General features: G+C 38.5%; 1 protein-coding gene across 9 annotated transcripts in view; it reads right to left on the reverse strand.

Annotated features, from left to right (window-relative positions):
* LOC149555669 (uncharacterized) overlaps positions 1-23,010 on the reverse strand; it is a 247,924-nt gene that overhangs the window by 114,332 nt on the left and 110,582 nt on the right. The gene's annotated exons all lie outside the window — the stretch shown is intronic.

A 23,010-nucleotide genomic window follows, 5' to 3' on the forward strand; every position in this document is an offset into this window, starting at 1 on the left:
CGAGCTGTGGGTTCTCATTCTAGGTTATCAGCTCAGCAGCTTGAAGACAATCACTGTTGCTTTACATTTATTTATTTCAGCAGCAATCATACAGTATTTGATAATACAAATGCAAGGAAAAAATTTCTAACAATTCAGTAGGCCTAACACTATGATTGTATACTATATAACACTTAACAATCAACTTTGCATTGTTTCTTTTTCATTTTTTCATAAAACTTGGGGAATTTGTTTATGTTTTTTCTGTTTTCTCTCACACAAGACCACAACAATACAACACTAGCATGCTATGAAACATTTCTTTGACGTTTCACCTTCAACAATAAAAATAAATGCTAATGATGGCAATGTAAGGGAGAAAATAAATGGTAATGATGGCAATGAGATGGGAACATGGAAAGGACAAACTAGTTGGAATGGACAGATTGGATGGTGGAAATTCATGTAAAGAACACACTAGTTGAAGCAATTTGTCATTCCCCTACTCTCAATGATTATTAATTCCTTGTTGCAAAAAAGAATTTGTTTATATATGGCTTCATTCAGTCAATAAGAGGAACAAGCTCTTCGAGAGAAAAGAATCTTGTTGCACTTCATAGTGCTTAAGACTTCAAAATTGACAAACTCTGGAGTATTAACAAACTCCAACCACATATAGGGATGTCAATCCTAAAGATGTTCAACAAATTGATGAAGAGGAGGCACAACTGGGATTGGTCAAGCTTACATTGGATGAGTCACAAAGTGTGCCATGTTTAAAGAGCTCTTTTGATATTGATAGCCCACACGAAGCATAGATTTTGATTAGGTAAGAAGGGACTTGATCCCTTGTACAAAGAGAATGATTAAGCAAAGCCTAGTAGAACACCAAACAATAGACAAAACAAGAAAAGAAACAACACAAGAAAACAACCAGCCTGAAATCAAGGAGGTTTTAAATAATACTCAAAACTCTTTGTTTGATCACAATAGTAGGATCTCTCTCCCCGAATCTTAGCTTCTTAAACAAGTAGGAGACATAAAATCACTAATACATCCTTTTGTTGGCATAAAAGCATTATCCATCCTTGAACCAGTCAGTGCTTTGAACCTCCACAAAGGCCAAAAAGGGATCCTTATGAATCAACATTTGATCCTTCTTTTTCCAACTAAAGTTGTGTTTCTTATTTTTCAAGAAAAAATTGTGGGCATAACCCCCTTTATTGCATACATGACAAATAACCTACAGTGCCCAAAATATCACTACCAAGACCTAACAATTACTTTTTTGTTTACATCATGCCCACATTTTAACAAAATGAAAACATAAGGATTTAATTTAATTTAATTTGTTTATTTACTTTAAGCAATATGAAATTCATGGCATCGAAGGTTCAAAAAGAATATCAAAATAAAAGCTAGAGCCACGAAGTCTAAGGCTCAAAGGAGCCTATATCAATGACCACTCAACCCTGCAACCCACCTACATATGTGCATAAGATGGCTCCAAGATGGTGTAGCAACCATGATATTTGTTTGTATCTTCGGCTCACCCTTGTTGACATCCAAATCCTCATCCACATCATCCTCAAGGTCCTTCAATGGGTCTCTTCATGCTCTAGCCTCCTCGGTCATCAATATTGTCTTAATCTCTCGATTCACCTAATCAACCCATTCAAAGTCTCCATTGTTGAAGACGAGATCATTAGCCTCATTGTTCCACTCTACATATGGTTCAACCTCCTCTAAGCTGATAGCAAACGTGTAAATGCCCAAGATCTGCCTATAATAGAGGTGAAGGTTGTAATGAACATACACAAGATCATTCAACTTGTTCACCGTCAACTTGTTGCATTTTTTGAAATGTATATGCTCAAACATGCTCCAATTGCGCTCAAATCCTAAAGCCCTACATATGCTTGGCTCAAGATAAGAACTACAATACTCTGTAGATTTGGCTCCTTAGCACCAAACATTCCCACCATGCATCTAAAATGAGAAAAAATAAAAACCAATTCTACTCTATAACTTTGAGTTTATCAATGTAAAATGGTAATAGAATCATAGTTGAAAAATTTTAAGACTTAAATTTCAAATTATGCCTTGAATAGATTTATAACGAGCATCATTTGTTGCGTCCAATTTTGCTTGCATGCTTCTTGTGCAAAGAAGTCTCCTTGTGCATTCATAAACATCTCTAGCCCATGGACTACATGTACTCCAATTGATGAATCAAGTGACATTCTCTCTACAACTTTGTATAGCGCACTCAGCACCTCTGCATAGGCATTGAAATTTGGGCAAAATTGGGACATTGGATAAAGATAGTAGGCAGTTGCATGTATAGGCTTGTGAAGCAAATAGTGCCATCATCGATCAATGATCTCCCATAAGGGACTGTACTTAGCCTCAATCCTTGAATAAATATATCCAATGGCCTCCTTCAACCTGTCCAAATCTAAGCCCATTACAAGCTCCCCTCAACTAGCAACTTGTAGGAGAGCAACAAAAGGCTCTATGAACTACAACCATTGTGAAAGTTGAAACGCTAAGGTTTAAGTTTAGAGTTTTAATTTTAACAATAAACATAAATAAGTGTGAACAAAATAACAAAATGAAAAGGAAATGAGAGAAAATATGTAATGGAAAATTACCCACACAATCTCCTTGGTCGGTTACCAAAAGCTATACTCTTCAAAAATCCCCTCAGCCATCTCAATCCCTATAATGGTCTTTGCCTATGATGATGTTAGTCAATTCCTCACTTACAAACATACATTAAAACCAACCTTGAGCTAAAGTAAGGATTGCAATATATAAAATTGGATGCAAATAAGGTAATCCCTGGACGATCTGACTCGTTCTTATTTGTGAAATTCATCATAATATGAAGATGAGGACCCAAGTGTGATTAAATATGTATTTATAAATATTCCTTACATGCCCTACACATGTTTTCATCTAGGGAAGTTTGTCAAGATCCTCCAATATGACGTCAAGGTAATGAACAGCAAAAGGATTCCAGAACAAGATGTCATGTCCCCACTCTAGCTCAGTCTAGCAAAGACATGTGAGTCAGCTTATTATGGGGTCTTGTAGGCTGACAGGGTTGGATAGAGACCCAGTATGGTTATTCAGTGTTGGGGACTTGGTGTTCTGGTGGTTATTGATCAGTTGGGAGACGTTCCTTGTTTTTAGGAGACAGTTCCTATATTTCTGGGGTTCATTCCTACTTTTGAGGAGGTATGATCATGCACAAGGTTGGGTTTCCATGAGTTTGCTCTTTGGGTTCAGTTTCAGAGGGATGAGACTGCTAATGGATCCTTGATTTCTGACTTCAGTCACAGACAGGTGATAGGATGATTTTATGGTTTGTGATGTTAGTTGGGCATTTTGTAGCTATTTGGGTTATATTTTTAATATTTCCTAAGTTAGCGTTTAATAATTAAATAAGGCTAAGTTAATAGCCATTTTGGAGTAATAGGGGGAATTTTGACCTCATTTGGATGCGTACCCCTTGGTGTAATAGCTCGTTGGAAAGGTCTTGAACTTTTCTAAATCTTTCTCTTTGGTCTCAGGGCGATTTAGTGAACGGATTTATGTCTATGGAGAAAAAGGGTTATTTTTAGTAACATTGCCACTTTAAAATAAGACTTAAATCACTTTTGTAACCCAACGCCTTTTGGAGTCACTTTAGGGTTCGATTTTCTTTGGAAGGGGTTATAAGGAGATCGAGGCGCCATTCCTCATTCATATTATGCATTTTAAACTTGTTTACAAATTTGCTCTGCTTGGGCAATTTTATTTTGGGATGCAAACCCCAAGGTATTTACTGGTTGGGACGTAACCCTCAGTAGTATTTGGTCTTGGAATTTTCAGTGGTATCAGCTGTTATCAGGGAAGGACGCCGTTTCAGCTTGGGTCTACAGTATTGTTTAGCTGGGCACGATTATTGGTACATGGGAAAGTGAGCCTTGCAGTAGTAGCCACCATTTGCAGCACTTTGAAATATAGAGAGTCGGATAATCAGCAGTAGACGTTTGCATGGTCACAGTCCTTTTCCATCAGCCAGTTTGGCGTCATTGTTAGGGAAAATGTACTGGATCCTTTATTTGGCTCTATAATTCAGAGATCTGCCTAGTACGATTTGTATCAATTCTGATTTTGCTGCATATTGTTATTTATTTTCAGACTCTTTTCATATCATTTGCTCCTTCTCATTTCTATGTTGAATAATCATCAAAAACGCAAAAACAAACAAACTCTTCTACATTTCCGTCTAGTTCTGCAAGAAAACTTAAATAAACAGGAAAAAGAAAATAAAAAAGAAAAAATATAATAAAGCTACCGCAGATTAGCGGCAGAGATCCATCACGGATCTTTCAGTGGTATCAAAGCTTACATCCTGCTAGCCTGTAGGGTTTGTGAGAAATTGTTACAACAGTTTTTGGCATCTGGGTATTGGATAAAAAGTTTTGATAATTCATTTCAGCATCTGGGTACTGGCTAAAAAGTTTTGATAATTCATGTTGGCATTTGGGTAGTCACTAGTTGTTGGATTGAATACAAATCTATGCATCCTGGTGGAGAAATACACAAGTTCTACGAGCACAAGAGAAACCAGTGGCAAGCAAAGGCCACCAAAGACGCACAGATACCAACTATGGGTGAGGCACAGGGTACTACTGGCGACGGCATGCCTACAGAGGCAGAAGAAAGAGAGATGGTGCGGACCCTATTCACTAATCAGCCCAGGATTGCTCAGGCTTTAGACAGATTACAGGATACCTTGGAGCATTTGGAGATGGGTGGACACAGAGGCAGGCAAGGTAGATCAGTTTCAGTGGCTGGTAGTCAACACAGCCATCAATCCCATTCTTCAGTTGGGAGCTCCCTTCATTCCAGTAGGAGGCATCGCCATCATACACCTACTACAAATAGGCCATTGCTTCCCCAATTCATACCAGGTGAACGGCCAGCACAAGTGGAACCACCAGAAGTGGGGTTTCAAGAGTCAGTTTTGGCTGCCACAGCTGAGTGGAGAGCTCTACCTCCTGAGGTTAGGGATGTCTTCCCTCTTCCCCAGTATTGTGCACAGCATAGAGATACAAACAGGTTCAAGGGAGATCATGGTAATAGACTACCACAGTAGCAGCAGAATTATGACCTCAACAGAGCTACTGGGAAGATTACATTGGCCCCATATAATGGCTCAGGAGACACTAGCGCACGAGCTTGGGTCCACAAGCTAGACATATATCTTTCATTAAGGCCCATGCCTGAGCTTAAGGCTATTCAATTTGCTGTGTTGCATTTAGAGGGGATTGCCTATGATTGGTGGCAACATGGATTGGTCACCCAGGATCATGCCTTAGTTCACTCCTATGCTGAGTTCACCAAGCGACTCATTGCACGGTTTGACCGTAAGGATACAGAACTTTATTACAGAGAGTTGGCTCACCTTAAACAAACTGGTCATGCAGAAGCCTATATTAATGAGTTCCAGCATATTGCAGTTATGGTACCTAATATGCCCCAGAAACGTAGTGTGATGTTGTTCATTGAGGGTTTGCAGGACAGGCTAAAGGGGTTGGTACATGCTTTCCAACCAGCTACTCTTAAGGAGGCTATTGATGTGACATTGAGACTGGATACTGTTCCCACTTCTTATCAAGCAGATAAGAAACCATTTAGAGATTCACGGCCTGCACAAAAGGCCAATACATCACAGAACAAAGGAGGGACCTCATCTAAAACTCCTTGGATGAATCAGGAGACGAGGAATGAATTGAGGAGGAAAAAGTTGTGTTTTTCCTGCAAAGAACCATGGGAACCAGGACACCATTGTATGGGTAAAGGAAAGGTTCCTGATACTGATATTGAGGATAATACAGAGGATGTTGAGCAGTTTCAGACACAGTTGGAGTTAGACACCCCTGAGCCTGTGGCATCAGCTAAAGTAGCTATGGCTACCCTCTCCAGTTATCCTAAGTTTCATGCCTTTCGGTTGAAAGGTACACTTAAGGGTAAGCAGATCACTAGTTTGGTAGACACAAGTGCTACACATAACTTTATTGATCAGAAATTAGTTGAGAGGCGTGGCTTACAGTACGAGGAGTTTGGTGGTTTTGGAGTGAAGGTAGCTGATGGTGCTATCTTGGGTTGTACCAAGCGGATTCCACAACTTAGTATTCAGATGGGAGATTATACTTTGACTGATGACTTCTATGTGCTTCCCATAGAAGATTATGATGTGGTTTTGGGCATGCAGTGGTTACAAGGTATTGGGCATTACATTATTGATCACCACCGTATGCAATTAGAGTTTCTTTCTGGTGGGCAGAAGGTGATTTTGAGGGCAGCGTCAGATGGTGGACCTAGAGAGGTGACTTCTCACAGGATGGAGACCATCCTTAGGCATAATGATGTGCTTTGGGCTACACACTGTTTGGTTAAATCCAAAACACCCATATCTTAGGATGACCGTGTATTTCATGTGGACATTCAGTCAGTGATGGGTCATCACGGTAGAGTGTTTTGGTGATATACCTCCTGGAGTACCACCAGATAGAGGGTTTGAGCATGGTATAGAGTTGGAGGATGGAGCAAAGCCAGTGATTACTACCCCATACAATCATCCTAGAGCCTATAAGGATGAAATTGAGAAGACTATTCATGAGCTATTGGACATGGGTTTCATTCGGCCTAGTTCCAGCCCCTTTGCTTCTTCTATAGTGCTGGTTAAGAAGAAGGATGGGACTCTACAGATGTGTGTAGACTATAGAGCTTTGAACAAGAAGACAATAAAAAACAGATATTCCATTCCGCGCATTGATGAGTTGTTAGATGAGTTACATGGGGTTGTCTACTTTTCTAAGATTGATCTTTGTTCAAGCTATCATCAGATACGGGTACGGGTAGAGGATGTACACAAGACTGCCTTCCGTTGTCACTATGGGCACTATGAGTTTCTGGTAATGCCTTTTGGCCTTACCAATGCACTAGCTACTTTCCAGTCCTATATGAATCATATCTTCAACAAGCAGTTGAGGAAATCGGTTCTAGTGTTTTTTGACGACATATTGATTTACAGCAGTACTTGGGAGGACCACCTCAGACATCTCGAGGAGGTACTTAGCATAATGGAGAGTCAGTCTCTATTTGCTAAGCTCTCCAAAAGTGAGTTTGGATTGAGGGAGGTGTTATATTTGGGTCATGTGATCAGTGCTGAGGGGGTGAAGGTGCATGAAGAGAAGATTCAAACGATTCAGAATTGGCCTGTTCCTCGAAACATTACTGAGTTACAAGGATTCCTTAGATTGTGTGCTTATTATAGAAGATTTGTGAAGGGTTTCTCGCAGTTGGCAGCACCTTTGACAGATCTCACTAAGAAAGGGGCTTTCAGATGGACAGAACAAGCACAGGGGGTCTTTGATAGACTCAAGGAGGTTATGAGTACTTGCCTCGTTTTGGCACTACCTGATTTCTCGCAGACATTTGTCCAAGAGTGTGATGCTTCGGGTTTGGGTATAGGAGCAGTGTTGATGCAGAATAGACAACCCACTGCCTATGAGAGTAGGAAGCTGCAAAACAATGAAAAGTTGTACTCTACCTATGATAAGGAAATGTTGGCTATTATGCATGCGTTAGCTAAGTTCAGACAGTATCTTTTTGGCAGCAAATTTGTGGTGAGAACAGACCATAACAGTCTTAAGTATTTCCTAAATCAAACAGAGCTCAATGATCGACAACAAAAATGGGTTAGCAAAATTCAGGCTTATGACTTTGACATCGAATTCATAAAGGGGAAGAATAATACTGTGGCTGATGCACTCTCTAGGAAACCTTCATTGGCTGCCCTATGTTCATTGAGCGAGATTTCAGCGGATTGGAAGGCTCAACTTTTAGTTGAGTACTCCAAGGATTAGTATGCTTGTGAGATCTTGGAAGGGTTGATAGTAGATGATAGATACAGTGTGGTAGATGATATTATCTACTACAAAGGCAGGGTTTACCTTGTTCCAAGTTCTTAGTTGAAGGAACAAATTTTGCATGCTCTCCATGATACTCCTATAGCAGGACACCCAGGATATGGTAAGACTTACAGGGCGGTTCGTCAGAGATTCTCTTGGAAGGGTCTCAAAGATGATGTTTTACGCCATGTCCGTGAGTGTATGACTTGTCAGCAGAACAAGTCGGAGCATAACTACCCAGCAGGATTATTGCAGCCATTACCTATACCGGAACAGAAGTGGACGAGGATCTCAATGGATTTCATTACAGGTCTTCCTAGGGTTCAAGGGAAAGATTGCATTTACGTTGTTGTGGATAGGCTAACAAAGTATGCCCACTTCTTTCCGATTGCGTTAGATTTTACAGCATCTCAGGTGGCTGAGCTATTCTTCAAAGAGGTGTTTAGACTTCATGGTCTTCCCAAGACCATTGTGAGTGATAGGGACAGCAGATTCATGAGTTTCTTCTGGCAGGAACTTTTCAGGCTAGTAGGTACTTTGTTGACACCTAGTACTAGTTACCACCCTCAAACTGATGGGCAGACAGAAATAGTCAACAAGTGGGTTGAGGGATATTTGCGTAACTATGTGTCTGGATAGCAAAAAGCATGGGTGCGTTGGTTGCATTTGGGCGAGTATTGTTATAATACTACGCATCATATGTCCATTGGCATGACGCCTTTCAGAGCTCTCTATGGATACGAGGCATTATCCTTCACTGATTTGGCATTTAGTGACAGTAGAGTACCCTTGGCTCATGATTGGTTACAGGAAAACCAAGATGTCATGAGATCTCTTAGGGAGAATTTACAACAGGCCCAGAATAAACAAAAGATGTACGCTAACAGGCACAGGATTGAGAGAGCATTTGAGGTGGATGATATGGTCTTTCTACGCTTACAACCATATTGGCAGAGCACCCTAAAAAGGGGGGGAGCTGAGAAGCTCAAACCACGTTTTTATGGTCCATACAAGATACTCAGGCGAGTGGGAGAGGTTGCATATGAGGTTGAGTTACCACCTGGCAACAGAGTTCATAATGTATTTCATGTATCTTGCCTGAAAAAGGCCCTTGGACAGCATATTACGGTTTCACCCAAGTTACCTCCTATGGATGAGGAAGGTAAATTGATTTTGGTCCCTGATGAGATTCTTGAGGTGAGGGAACGGCGGTTGAGAAGCTGGGTGATTCGAGAGTACTTGGTTCGATGGAGAGATCTTCCCATAGAGGATGCCACCTGGGAGGGTGAGAGCATTTTACAGCATCCAGCATTACAATTGCTTGTGGGCAAGCATCTCCGAGAGGGGAGGACTGTCATGTCCCCACTCTAGCTCAATCTAGCAAAGACATGTGAGTCAGCTTATTATGGGGTCTTGTACGCTGACAGGGTTGGATAGAGACCCAGTATGGTTATTCAATGTTGGGGACTTGGTGTTCTGGTGGTTATTGATCAGTTGGGAGACGTTCCTTGTTTTTAGGAGACAGTTCCTATATTTATGGGGTTCATTCCTACTTTTGAGGAGGTATGATCATGCACAGGGTTGGGTTTCCATGAGTTTGCTCTTTGGGTTCAGTTTCAGAGGGATAGAGCTTGTTTCCTAAAATTTAGGAGCATCCCTAGATTTTAGGGATGAGACTGCCAGTGGATCCTTGATTTTTGACTTCAGTCACAGACAGGTGACAGGATGATTTTATGGTTTGTGATGTCAGTTGGGCATTTTGTAGCTATTTGGGTTATATTTTTAATATTTCCTAAGTTAGCGTTTAATAATTAAATAAGGCTAAGTTAATAGCCATTTTGGAGTAATAAGGGGAATTTTGACCTCATTTGGATGCGTACCCCTTGGTGTGATAGCTCGTTGGAAAGGTCTTGAACTTTTCTAAATCTTTCTCTTTGGTCTCAGGGCGATTCAGTGAACGGATTTATGTCTATGGAGAAAAAGGGTCATTTTTAGTAACATTGTCACTTTAAAATAAGACTTAAATCACTTTTGTAACCCAACGCCTTTTGGAGTCACTTTAGGGTTCGATTTGCTTTGGAAGGGGTTATAAGGAGATGGAGGCGCCATTCCTCATTCATATTATGCATTTTAAACTTGTTTACAAATTTTCTCTGCTTGGGCGATTTTATTCTGGGACGCAAACCCCAGGGTATTTACTGGCTGGGACGTAACCCTCAGCAGTATTTGGTCTTGGAATTTTCAGTGGTATCAGCTGTTATCAAGGAAGGAGGACACCATTTCAGCTTGGGTCTGCAGTATTGTTTAGCTAGGCACGATTATTGGTAAATGGGAAAGTGAGCCTTGTAGCAATAGCCGCCATTTGCAGCACTTTGAAATATAGAGTCGGATAATCAGCAGCAAACGTTTGCATGTTCACAGTCCTTTTCCATCAGCCAGTTTGGCGTCATTGTTAGGGAAAATGTACTAGATCCTTTATTTGGCTCTATAATTCAGAGATCTACCTTGTACGATTTGTATCAATTCTGATTTTGCTGCATATTGTTATTTATTTTCAGACTGTTTTCATATCATTTGCTCCTCATTTCTATGTTGAATAATCATGAAAAACGCAAAAACAAACAAACTCTTCTGCATTTCCGTCTAGTTCTGCAAGAAAACTTTAATAAACAAGAAAAAGAAAATTAAAAAGAAAAAATATAATAAAGCTACAGCAGATTAGCGGCAGAGATCCATCAGGGATCTTTCAGGGTGGCTCTCGATAAGATGTTTACTTGCAGCAACATAATTTGTTGCATTATTAGTTGTGACTATCTATACCACATTCTCCTCACCCACCTCCTCAAGACCTCACAAAGTTATTCAACATTTTTTGTTTTTCCTGAAGCACCAATTGACTCCAAAGCCCTATCTAAGGAAAAAAAAAAGAGATTTAGAAAAATTAAATTAAAAAACTTAATCACTAAATCAATATACTACAGAGTGAGTAAAATTACCTGATGAGACAAGAAAATTCAACAATGTGCTACTCCTTTGTCAATCCGACCACAATCATGATGGTGTAACCCTTCCTCCTTCATACCTCTCACTGCTGCGTAATTGTGGCTTTGACATCATCCACCTTTTCATTCAAAATAGGACCTTTTAGCTCCCCATCATTAGGGACCTTGAAACTTGCACCAAAAACAGTAACATCTATCACAATTTGTCAACAAGGATACCTAAAATAAATTAAATAAACAGGATAAATATTAAGTTTTACTTTTAACTTTAAAAATCAAAATAATCAACTTGGCATACGCTTAAAAGCCATAAATATCAAGACACAAATCAAAGTAATAATGAATACCTTGCTACATGAAATAGAATGGTGAGGTAGAACCGAAAATCTCCAATTAAACTTTTCACAGCATCGTGCTTCTCCTTATTGTTTACCGTACTAGGTAAATGGATTAATGCATACAAACAATAGATATGAATGCCAAAACTTCTTATTTTATTCGCATATGCCAGAACATTAAATTATGCTTCATAAGATAAGATGAATACAATGCTTCCCAAAGGGGGTATAAATACTTTCCGAAGAACCTTCCCGAAGGGGTCCGTCGGCTACATGACAATTACCGAAGGGCCCATCCGCTACATAACAAGAACCTTCCCGAAAGGGTCCATCGGCTACATAACAAGAACCTTCCCAAAGGGACCCATCGGCTACCCAATATTTACCTACGACATCATCCCCCCAAAAGAAAAAGTCGTCTCCGAACGACAATTACAAAACAAAATACATTAACTGACTACTTCAACAAGATAAATCTGCTTCTGTCACATCACTTTCACATTCGTTTCGTGCCTGAACCAAACTAGTCTCCAACCCACATGGCATCTATAGCCACTGTCTCCTAAGTCAAGCTGACCTTGATAGCCACCAGTGTCACTTTCTCTGCTTCCAACTCTGGGTCCACTGAGCCAAGTGTCGTTGAACTGCCTTCAACTGGATGATCAACTCCTCTAATGGAGCTTGAATTTCATGTATAACTTCAATGGATGCTTTTGTGCATGATTTGGCATCACGACGTGGTATTCGTACAAGGTCCTTCAACCGGTTAATACCTCCCTCACTATTTCTAATGAAAACATGTTGCTCCTTTTTCTAATCCGAGGATGGCATGTTTCCAAGCCCTATCCTTTCTAACTAGGTCTTCATTGAGACATTATGTTGTGATATATTATAAATGAAAAACATCAGCATCTACACATTCTAATTGAATTAAAAAATGAATATAATAAATATAAAACAAGAATAGTTAGCGTTTGCAACTAAAGAAATAAGAAAAAAGTTGCTAAGGTTTGATTATTGCATGCCTAGGTCCTAGGGTTTCTTTGTTTCTCTATCAACATAAAATAAAACAAATAGACAATAAAATGAAAATATGAAAGTAAAAAAAAAGAAATAAAAGTGTAACTTACCTCTTCAAATTTGTAGTCCTCCAAATCCTTCTTTAACTCCTCTAAATGCATGAATGCAGCTATTAATTTGCACAATCAATATCCTAAGAAAAGATTACACTTAAATGCAGTGACTACCACATGACAAGAAAACACAGATATCAATAAAGTAGTCAAATTAGTCGATTTGACCCAAAAGTGCACCACGCTCTATTTGAAGTACGCAAGGATGACTTAGTGGATTTTAGAGCCAAATTAGGGTCACACAATGTATAGCTTTGTTGTTTCACTGATTTATTTCAGTGATCAAATTTACCTATGAAAAGTGACCTAATATACAACTTAAAAGTACAACCATATTCATACCACAACCAAGATATTTGGAACCGGTTGCGTAGTGGGTTTATGGGTGCCTTGTGCCACAACTCAATACACCTTTACTTTCCTCTGCCAACCTGTATGTGGGAGAATAAGGAAGCAGGGTTGATGGTGCTCATAAAAGCAATAATAAGTGCATTGCAAAGGAAAATACGGAAAAGTTGATCTCCTCACCATATGCCTTATCATTATCAAGTGACTAACCACCTACAAAAATCAATGTCGTGAATTTGTTGTTCTCTTCTTTTATCCTTATTATTACATTATACAAACCAATAGAGAACAATGAATACACCACAAGGCATATATAGTTTTTTGGTTGGCTATAATATGTCATGTCATATAGTGTGCTTGAAATCTCATAGATAGTTTGTATTTGTAGCTATGTTTCCTACAACTAAAGTGTGTAATGCAATTGGCCATGATTCATGTGAGTACTAATGGAGATTGATACTTCTTTTTACCTCTTTCGCCATATAGAACAGTAGATCACTAGCACTTCCACATTTATAATGTTGAAAATGTCCATATCACGAGCATGGTATCCATGTTCATTTCTCTGTGATGTTGTGTACATTTTCTCATAGGATTTTGCATCTTTTCAACGTATATTTTATTTCATTTTTTCTCTATTTGCTACATTACAAAAAATTTCAGAACCCTTAGGATCTTAGTCTAGTCTGGCCCAAATACATGTCTAGATGTGATCAGTTGGGTTTAAATAGGGTCTCACAAAAACCTTGTGGGCTCACACTACCGGACCTAGAGTGAATTCGAAGTGAATTTGACAAGTAGCTACCAAACTCTGAACAAATTTGATGGGTATTTAACACTTCTTTTCATTTTTTAATGTTAGATAGACCACTAAAAAGATTTAGAAGGTGAAACATACTGCATTTGTGAGTTAAAAACAAAACTTCTTGCCTCTATTGCTAAACTTTCTTGTTTTATCATCATTGCTCAAGAAGTGTTGAAGGGTGATTGTTGCATTCTCTAAGCTGGTTCCTGAGCTATTCCTACATGGTTGCAAGTGTTGAGAACTACTCAAAGACATTGAAGACGAATGTTTCAACAAAAGAGGTAGGTTTTGTTGATTTTGTATGTTTTTCAACTTTTCTTTGCATTTGTTTTACAAAACGAAATAAACTCTCTAGTTTTATTTTATTTTTTCATTTTGGTTTCTAGCTTTGTATGTTGTTTATAGATTCATAGAATGGAAAATGCTTCTGGGACTAGGAACTCCCTATTCAAAACAAACCAAGCTCTCCACTATGGAAATATGTGGAAAGGGTTCATCAACTACTAGGTGGAGGTTACCTTCAGATTTGTAGTTATTGCAAAGAGAAAAATAAAAGCTCTTATAGGTGAGTAAAAGTGCATTTATTCTTTATCCCTAAGAAATGCATCAAGTTTTGTATAGGCAAGCCAAGAGTTCTAAGGAAACCTCCATGTAATACCTTTATTACAAACTTTCTCGTACTGAAATATATTGAAGGGAAAAGAAAAATCGATGAAGCGGTTTAAAATGCTTCATTGTTCATCCTCTGGAAAGGTAGAGAAGTAAAAAAGAATTGAAGGCCTCTTTGGCTTCAGTTTCCAATCAACAAATAGAGAGCCATCCATTCTTATGCGTTCCTCAAGAACTAGTGCCAAACCAGAGAGCAAAGGGACTCTTGGAAATGGCATTTCACAATGACGGTGGAGAAATTGTCGAGCAAGACATGGCTAGATGCATCTAATGCAAATCAATTGGCATTTATTGTTGTTCACTAACCATAGTGGCAAAAAATGGTGCGATCAATTAATGAGACCCCAAGGGGGTTCAAGGCTTAGGCTATGAAAAAGTGTTCATCACTTTATTAGACAAACAAGTGAAATTTGTATATGAATCCTTGAAGCCCATCAAGGATTCATTGATCGAAATAGGTGTGTCCATAATATCTAATGGATGTAAAGGTGCAAGCAATTGCCCTTCGATCAATGTTATTGCAATTTGCACAAAAGATGCAATGTTTTTGAAAGTAATGGATTGTGAAGTGCAAGTGAAGGCGGGTCCATTGATTGCAAACATTATTTTCCATGCCATTAAGCTGGCCCTCGAAATGTCTCTCAGGGGATAATAGACAATGCCAAAAATGATAGGGTTGTCAAGTCATTCCCTAAGTACTATGAACACATTTTTTGGAGACCCTATGTTGTCCACTCACTCAACATAATGCTGTAAAATATTGGCAAGAAAGTTGAGTGGATCAAACAAATGTATGATGATGTCCAAATGATCCAAATGTTCATCATGAACCACCATATGTCACAAAGCATATTTAGACAATTGTTGGGATTAGAGATCTTGAAGGTAAGTTAAATTATTTAAAATTTTAACATGCTTTATACTTTAGCTTAGTAAACTTTCTAAGTTTTAATTTTAATTTATTATAATTTTGATTTTAAAACAGTATGTTGAGACCCATTTTGCCTTCAACACAATTGTTTTGAGCAGAGTTCCGAGAATCGCCATGAAATCGCCTGAATCGCTAGTTTGGCGATTCAATTCAGGCTAGGCATTTTTTATGAGTCACGAATCGGTTCAGCCGATTTTTTCCCCAGAATTGCTTGAATCGCCGATTCATGTGATTCATGGAAAAAATTGCCTGAATCGGTAGAATTTTTATTTTTGTTTATTTTTAAAAAAAATTAATTTAGAAAAAAAACTAAGAACCATAGTCACACCTCTCACACAATTGACTAAAATAGTAAATCATTCATCTCCAATAAGGAATAGAACTATCAATTTTCCACCCACCAAGGAAAAGATTCAAAATCTCCCCACAACAAGATTTGACAACTCAGAAAGAGAAACATCCAAAGAATACGTACTCTTATACATGTGCAATAAATACAATTGGGATAATTATATCAATGGTGTCATATAGAAGAACAATGAGGCAACATAGTTCCAAATTCATATGGACCACTAGAACATTGGCTATTCAATCAAATCAGTTAATAACACTCTCCCATTCTTAGCAAATATGCATCTAATTTATCCAATTACATAAATCGGGCCTAGGACTGATATATTAATAAGTTATATTCAATAAAGGGCGCATGAAATAAGTTTTAAATTGTTAAAATCTCTAAATTTAGAGGGTTTTTTTAAATTTGCCGATTCATAGCCGATTCAATTCCAATTCATGGTTGATTCACAATTCAATTCGGCCTTGCCGATTCCGATTCTCATTACTTTGGTTTTGAGACACCTATAAAGCCAATTTAGTAGTACAAGGATAGCTTGTGTTAATGAAATGAAACTAGATGACTCTTGGTGGGATCATCCTCAGTACCTCTTGAGATTTACTAGGTCAATAATGAGCATGATCTGATACACTAACATGGATAGGCCTTGCTTGGGAGGGATATATGATCGCATTGACTCCATGATTGAGGATATGAAAAAAACCATAAATGAGAAAGAGCATGATTGTCAAGAAACATTCCTCAAGGAACTACAAAAAGTCATGGTGGAGAGATGGAACAAAATGACCACCCATTTGCAACTCCTTTCCTTTGCATTGAGCCCCATGTACTAGAGTCAGGTGGTCCCTAATGAGAGTAGAACTGGAGTTGCCTCATATAGAGATCCTAAAGTTTCTCATGGATAGAGGGCATCCATTCGTAGACCTTTTCCTGATCATATACCACCTATGGTGATGTCTAAATTCACAATTTTCTCAAACACCAATGATTGTGGTCTTGACACTCTTTAACAAAGGGAAGGTGTTCATGCTAATAAATGGCAATACTTCCATGGATAAATATAGCAACACCTACAACACATTGTCATCAAAGTTTTAACCAAATAAGTTATTAAATCTTTAAGACTATAATTTCTAAATTCTTATTAATGAATATTGAATTTATATTTAAAATTATGATTTGTCTCTTAACTCTCTAATTTTAAAATTGAAAATGCTGACAAGTTGCCAGTTCATTGTCATCTGAAAGGAATTGGAGCACATACTCCATCCACTGAATTAAATGCAAAAGACTACAGTCCAAGAAGGCAAAAGGCTTGACCTATAAGCAATCAAGCTTGAGCCTCCTAAACACGAACAAAACACCTACAAAAGAGGGTATGCAAAGCAATGGCATGTTGAACCAAAGCGTGTGGAGTTGGATGGTTCAATTGCCCGCCTTGCTGCACATGTAGTTGATGATCATCATCATGAGCTACCTAGCAAACATCACAAGTGCCAATGTCAAAAGCGCTACTTGTGCTTCTAAATTTCCATAGCAGGAGGATAATGATATGTTTGATGACTTTTGATTATATTTGGTCAGTGATGGTTGATTGTTAATGTTTGCATTAATATTTTGAACTGAGACATTGTATGTTAGTGTATTTTCACATTTTGTTGTGTTATTTAGAGTTTAGACTAAAACATTAATATATATGGTGGTGAATTTTGCTATGTCAGCAGTTACTTTACCATCAGCATACTGATGTATTATTAATTAATTTACTGCTGCATATATATATTTTTTGTTTTTATATGTTTTTGTATGGATGAACCCAAAGAAGACCTAAATCCACCCTAAAAAAATTGATCAAACCCATAAACCCAAATCTAAACCAGGACCTACAGCTTAATTTAATTGCCATGTGAGTTGCTATTTATTTCATTGCCATCTACGGAGATGATGAAAAAATATATCCCTCTACTGTAAACATTGAATCTCAATACATTTATTTGTTCACTTCTCTACTAGATCGCATATAAAGACGACATCACCATGATGGCAAGCAATACTCATATCCATCTTCTTGTTTCTTTCATGTTCTACACTTGGATTGGAAGGTACTATTAAGATAATATCTTATACTTTCTATAATAGTCAACTACTTGTCTGTAGTCCATCTTTCAGTCTAGATAGGAATGTTTCCTATCCTGTGTCTTTTTTCTTCAGTCCAGATAGGAATGTTTCCTATCCTGTCTCTTTTTTCTTCAGTCCAGATAGGAATGTTTCCTATCCTGTCTCTAGTTTTGTTTCTAATTCCGTCTTCAATCTACGTTGTTTCTTTTAGAAACAACGTCCTTGTAATTCTTTATAAGGAACACATTTTTTCCTCTGTTAATCAATCAATCATCCGGAAATCCGTTAATCTGCCAACTCTTCTTGAATCTTGTAACATGGTATCAGAGCGAAGTTTTTTTTTTGAAAATAATAATTTCTTTTCAGAAATTATCAGTAGCTATTTTCGAAATTAAGTATCCGTGATATTTTGCTTCAAACTGGGTTTTTCCATTCGGAGAAATCTCACTGTAAATCGAGAGCAGGGCTTCCGTTTTCTGTGAGAAATTCATAGAACTCCTGGTTTTTGGCTAGGGCTTGTGAGACCAGTAAAGGGTGTTTTTTCTGCAAATCACGGCTCTACATTTTCTCTGCTCGGCTTGTGTTCTACCTAGTTCGTGGTTCAAATGTGCCAACTTTCGGCCGCAGTCTACAAGGCCTGAAGTCGTGCGTTTTTTGGCCGTTTTTTACTGCCGTTTTTCTTGCAGCCGGGCTTTAGCTTTCATGCACCTGTAACAGCGAAATGGGGTTTTTGCCATGCTTCTCAGCTCCTGTTTTTTTTTCTGACGTTTTTTAAAACAAAACGACTCTCAATCCGGCCTCTGCGATTTTCCTAAATCTACGACTGTTTTTGGAAGGTCCTCTGTCTTTTTGGCCACTGTTTGCTTCATATTTGGAGTCGTTTTTTTGCATACTCAGTCTATAATCGTGCTTGGGAAGCAGAATCGACCATTTTTATGAAGAAATCTGAAGATTTTTCAAGCATTTTTCAGCCAAGGCCGTTTTTTTTCGAAACCCTAATTTTTGGGGTCGGAAAATTTTTTTGTTTGCAGATTCTTGGTGGGGTTTTCGAGACCTCATCTTGGGTCTTCGTCAAAATTTTTTGGGTACCTCATTTTTCGTGCCTCGATTTTCGAGCCGGCGGATTTACATTGCGACTGCAGATTCCTTCTAAGTTTTCTGTCTACTCTTCTGGGCACTTGTCATTTTTATTTTTTTTTCTGGGTCAGCCTCAAAATTGCCTCAAACTTCGTGCAAATGGCATCTTTGACTAATCTGATGTTGGAGGGCAGTCTATGATTCAATGGCCACAATTATAATCATTGGAAGCAACGCATGTTAACCATCTTCGAATATCGTCGTTTGGATGAGCTTGTTCTAGGCACAAAGACTCGTCCAACCTCTGACCAAGCAGAACAGGACAAGTTTGATGATCGCAATCGAGAGGCTGTTATGCTTCTTAAGCTCTCTGTTATCGATGATCAGCTACCACAGATTCCTTCAGGCAAGTCAGCTGCAGAAATCTGGAAATATCTGAAGGAGCTGCATGAAACATCTGACAAAAGTCGGGCATTCTTTCTAAAGAATCAGTTGTTCTCCATTATGATGGATGAACGTATGTCCTTACAAGAGCATCTGACAAAGATTAAGGACATTCGTGATCAGCTCGAAGCTATTGGTCAGAAAATGGAGGAAGAGGATATGGTAGTCATCACTTTGAAAAGTCTACCATCATCCTATGAGCACTTCATAGAAACACTCAACATTACGTCAACTAATGTTGATCTGAAGTTTCCAGAATTATGCACCAAACTTCTGCAGCAGGATCGTTGGAAACAACAGTTTGGCAGCAGTGCTTCTACAGCCTCCTCAGAGCACGCATTTGCTGCAAAATCCTTTCAACAGAACATCGGCAACCATCAGTCTTCTTAGCCTTTCCAGCATCAACCTTCTGCTCAATCCCTGGATGGCTCTACGAAGCAAAATGTGCAGTGTAATTACTGTCACAAGTTCGGCCATATGAAGTTCGAGTGCCGGAAACGTTTGGCTGCCCAAGCAAGGCAAAATGCTTCCCAGCCAACAGCACAAGTTGTCGAGCTTCCTGATCAAGGCGAAGCTGCATTTTTCGCCTTCTGAATCTGTTTCTGTTTTTCATGGGTTTGTTGATTTTCTCCTCAAAAATCATTTCAAGTTGTCTGTAATACGCAAGGTTGCGTGAGATTCTGGGTTTGTTGATTTTCTCCTCAAAAATCATTTCAAGTTGTCTGTAATACGCAAGGTTGTGTGAGATTCTGGGTTTTACCATTTTTTCCACAAAAACGAAGTTTTGTAAATGCAACCTATTTTGAGTCATAGCACTCTTCTGGCAAAGCTTCTTGGTTTAAACATTCTGTAGATCCAGGGAGGGTCTCAATTATCACAGAATGTTCCGACATCCGTATGTTGACCATTAAGGGAGGGTATTAAGATAATATCTTATACTTTCTATAATAGTCAACTACTTGTCTGTAGTCCGTCTTTCAGTCTAGATAGGAATGTTTCCTATCCTGTCTCTTTTTTCTTCAGTCCAGATAGGAATGTTTCCTATCCTGTCTCTAGTTTTGTTTCTAATTCCGTCTTCAGTCTACGTTGTTTCTTTTAGAAACAACGTCCTTGTAATTTTTTATAAGGAACACATTTATTCCTCTGTTAATCAATCAATCATCCGGAAATCCGTTAATCTGCCAACTCTTCTTGAATCTTGTAACAGGTACTTACCCTCTTTTTGTCATAATGTGGAGCTATTAGCATGTAGAAGGAAAATCAGAATGCAAAAGCCTTTTTTTGTCAGCTGCAAAAGAGATTGAAGGCACGTTTGTCTTGATCTAGTATCATGTGGTATTGTGTGAGAAGTACAAGGAATTTTTTTTGGAATGTGGTTGGCAAGCATGCTTCTCGAGACATCATCCAACATCATTTTGTCATGCTTCTATTATGTTTTTGTTAGTTAGCTTGGATATCTACTTTCTCCCAGAGCACTTCTTCGTGGTAAATTTAAAATTTGAAGATGACCAAGATGCAATTATCAATCACTAATTGTGGGAGTTTGATGGGTAGGCAATTTGCATCCAAAAATGGGTTTCATGTTTCAATCCGTCTAACACAAATCCTTATAAGAAACCCATCTAGTGTCTATTACATTCTTTGCCTCTTGAATACTAGTCGGCACAGGTTGTGATTTGCATCGAGGACTCTCTAGGCAGAGTGATCGACATTGATTTAGGAGACGGGGATTCCTTCCACTATGCTTGATTTCGATCACACTCTATCTCCAAAATTCCAAATGAAGTTTCCCTTGAAACCTCTAATGGCATGTGGTCCCCAAGAATTTATGTTTAGATGGATACATTCTTGTCTTAGGTGTAGAATTCGAAGGAATTTTGAAGCTTCCTACAACGAACATGTCGCAAGGCGATGGCCACCTAAGAAAGCAACCCTGTCGATTGGTGTTCCTGTGGATAATGGGGATGCTTCTTCTTCACCCCCTTCTAATAGGGTGGCCCCGCCCCTTTCCTCAACTCTTGTTGTTACGATCCCCTCCATGAGTAACTGTGTGCCGCCTCTAGTCCAAGGAGTGTTGTTTACTCCTGCAAGTGAGTTTCTTTCTCAATCTTCTAATAACGCAATCAAGATGCATGATTCCCTTAGTGGAGCAATCATCCCTTTCCATTCTCTTGTTTGGAGCAAGCTTTCGGTCACTCCTAATTCGAGCTTGGGCATGCAAGATTTGTCTGGCCCGCGATCCTCCTCACTTCCAACTGTGGATGAGCCTACATCTTTTGGACTTGTGGAGGATGTCCCTCCTGTATTGATGGCTCTTATGGCGTCTTCAGATGAGGAGCTCGAGTTTATGGACAAATTGGAATAGTTGAACCTAGATCAATTGCTCAATCTGTTGCACTACTCATCCACATTGACCCAATTAGAAAGAAGACCGGAAGGATAACCAACAAAAAAATGCTATGTCTAGAGAACAACCCTCCATCAACACTTACCTTACATGTTCCAAGGGAGCAAGTGTCTCCCTTGCTCTAAATTGATACTCCTTGCATTATTTGTGAGGGGCTTAACTGCCCTTGAACACCGACGCACCTATTTGTGTCTACTGGTTGCCAAATGTTGATCCCTCTATTATGGATTGTCTAGTTTTTTGAGTTTTCAGGGTGTCGTCTTGGCTTCCTTCTATATGGAAATTTTGTGCATGATTCTTCTATTTGCTATCTTCATGGTTGGTTTCTTCATGTTTGTTTCTTGTTGCATCTTATTTGTGGTTTCTTGGCCTTGCATCTTGGTCTTCTGGCTGGCACAATTTTTCACTGGAGATTTGTCTGATATCTTTTATGTCTTTGTATCCTCTAAGGATATTCATCTACACTAATCCTATTATACGGATTCTGTTGCAAACCTTTTGTATTTGATTTTGTTTTAATAAGAAATGGGTGCTACCCCCTTGGTAGCAATTTTTGTTAAATATTAACATGATAATCCTACTGGTCTGAGAAATGCACACCGCACCTCAATCTTCTTCCATTAATATCATATGTTAGCCTTTATATGCAATAGACTTGAAATACGATATGCGGCGATCCTTGGAAGAAACTACATTTTGTACTAACCATAACAAAGTTGTTAGGTTAGTTAAGCAATTAATTATTTCTTGAGGCGCTGATTATCTCAAGTGGTGTTTGGACCAACCTAGGGAAGGTCATGTTCCTTTAAGGGACATGCCCTCTGGTCTTGATATAAATGGTAGGCATTATTGTAACAAATGAATTTTCATAACCAATTTAAATCTTCTAATAATCTGTTTTAATTAGTAACTGATTCTATTTCACATGACAATGACTTCCATTAACTAAATATAACTATGATAAAAGTAATTGTTTCTAATCTAACTGTGTTTCACTTTCAGCTGATATATCGAGATCAAAAGGAATAAATAAAATATACAAATACATTGCTAACAATTTAACCATTTCTAACTGATAACATATTCAGCTGAAAATAAAGTAACGACTAACTTTCTTAACAGAATTATATCAACTGAAATATTTATTCAATGTAAATGTCAATATTTACTTTATCTAAAAAACTAAACTCTCTAATTATTCTTCTAAGGGTTAAAAGTAAAAGTGTAAAAGAAACATACAATAATAACGAAAGAATCCCTTTATGTTGTTGTTCAAGCCTCGGCATTGGTGAGAGGAGAAACATTGACATAGGCTTAACCTCCCAACCTTGGACCATACTTATCCCCACACATCCTAACTTATTAGAATGGCCCTCCCTACCTCGAGATCGGGCTTGGGATGTTCTTTAGTTCAACCATCCGAGCTACCAA

The sequence above is a fragment of the Cupressus sempervirens genome, chromosome 5 (genome assembly GCF_028749045.1).
Source record: "Cupressus sempervirens isolate cs-2001-9-10 chromosome 5, ASM2874904v1, whole genome shotgun sequence".
Classification (NCBI taxonomy): Eukaryota; Viridiplantae; Streptophyta; class Pinopsida; order Cupressales; family Cupressaceae; genus Cupressus; species Cupressus sempervirens.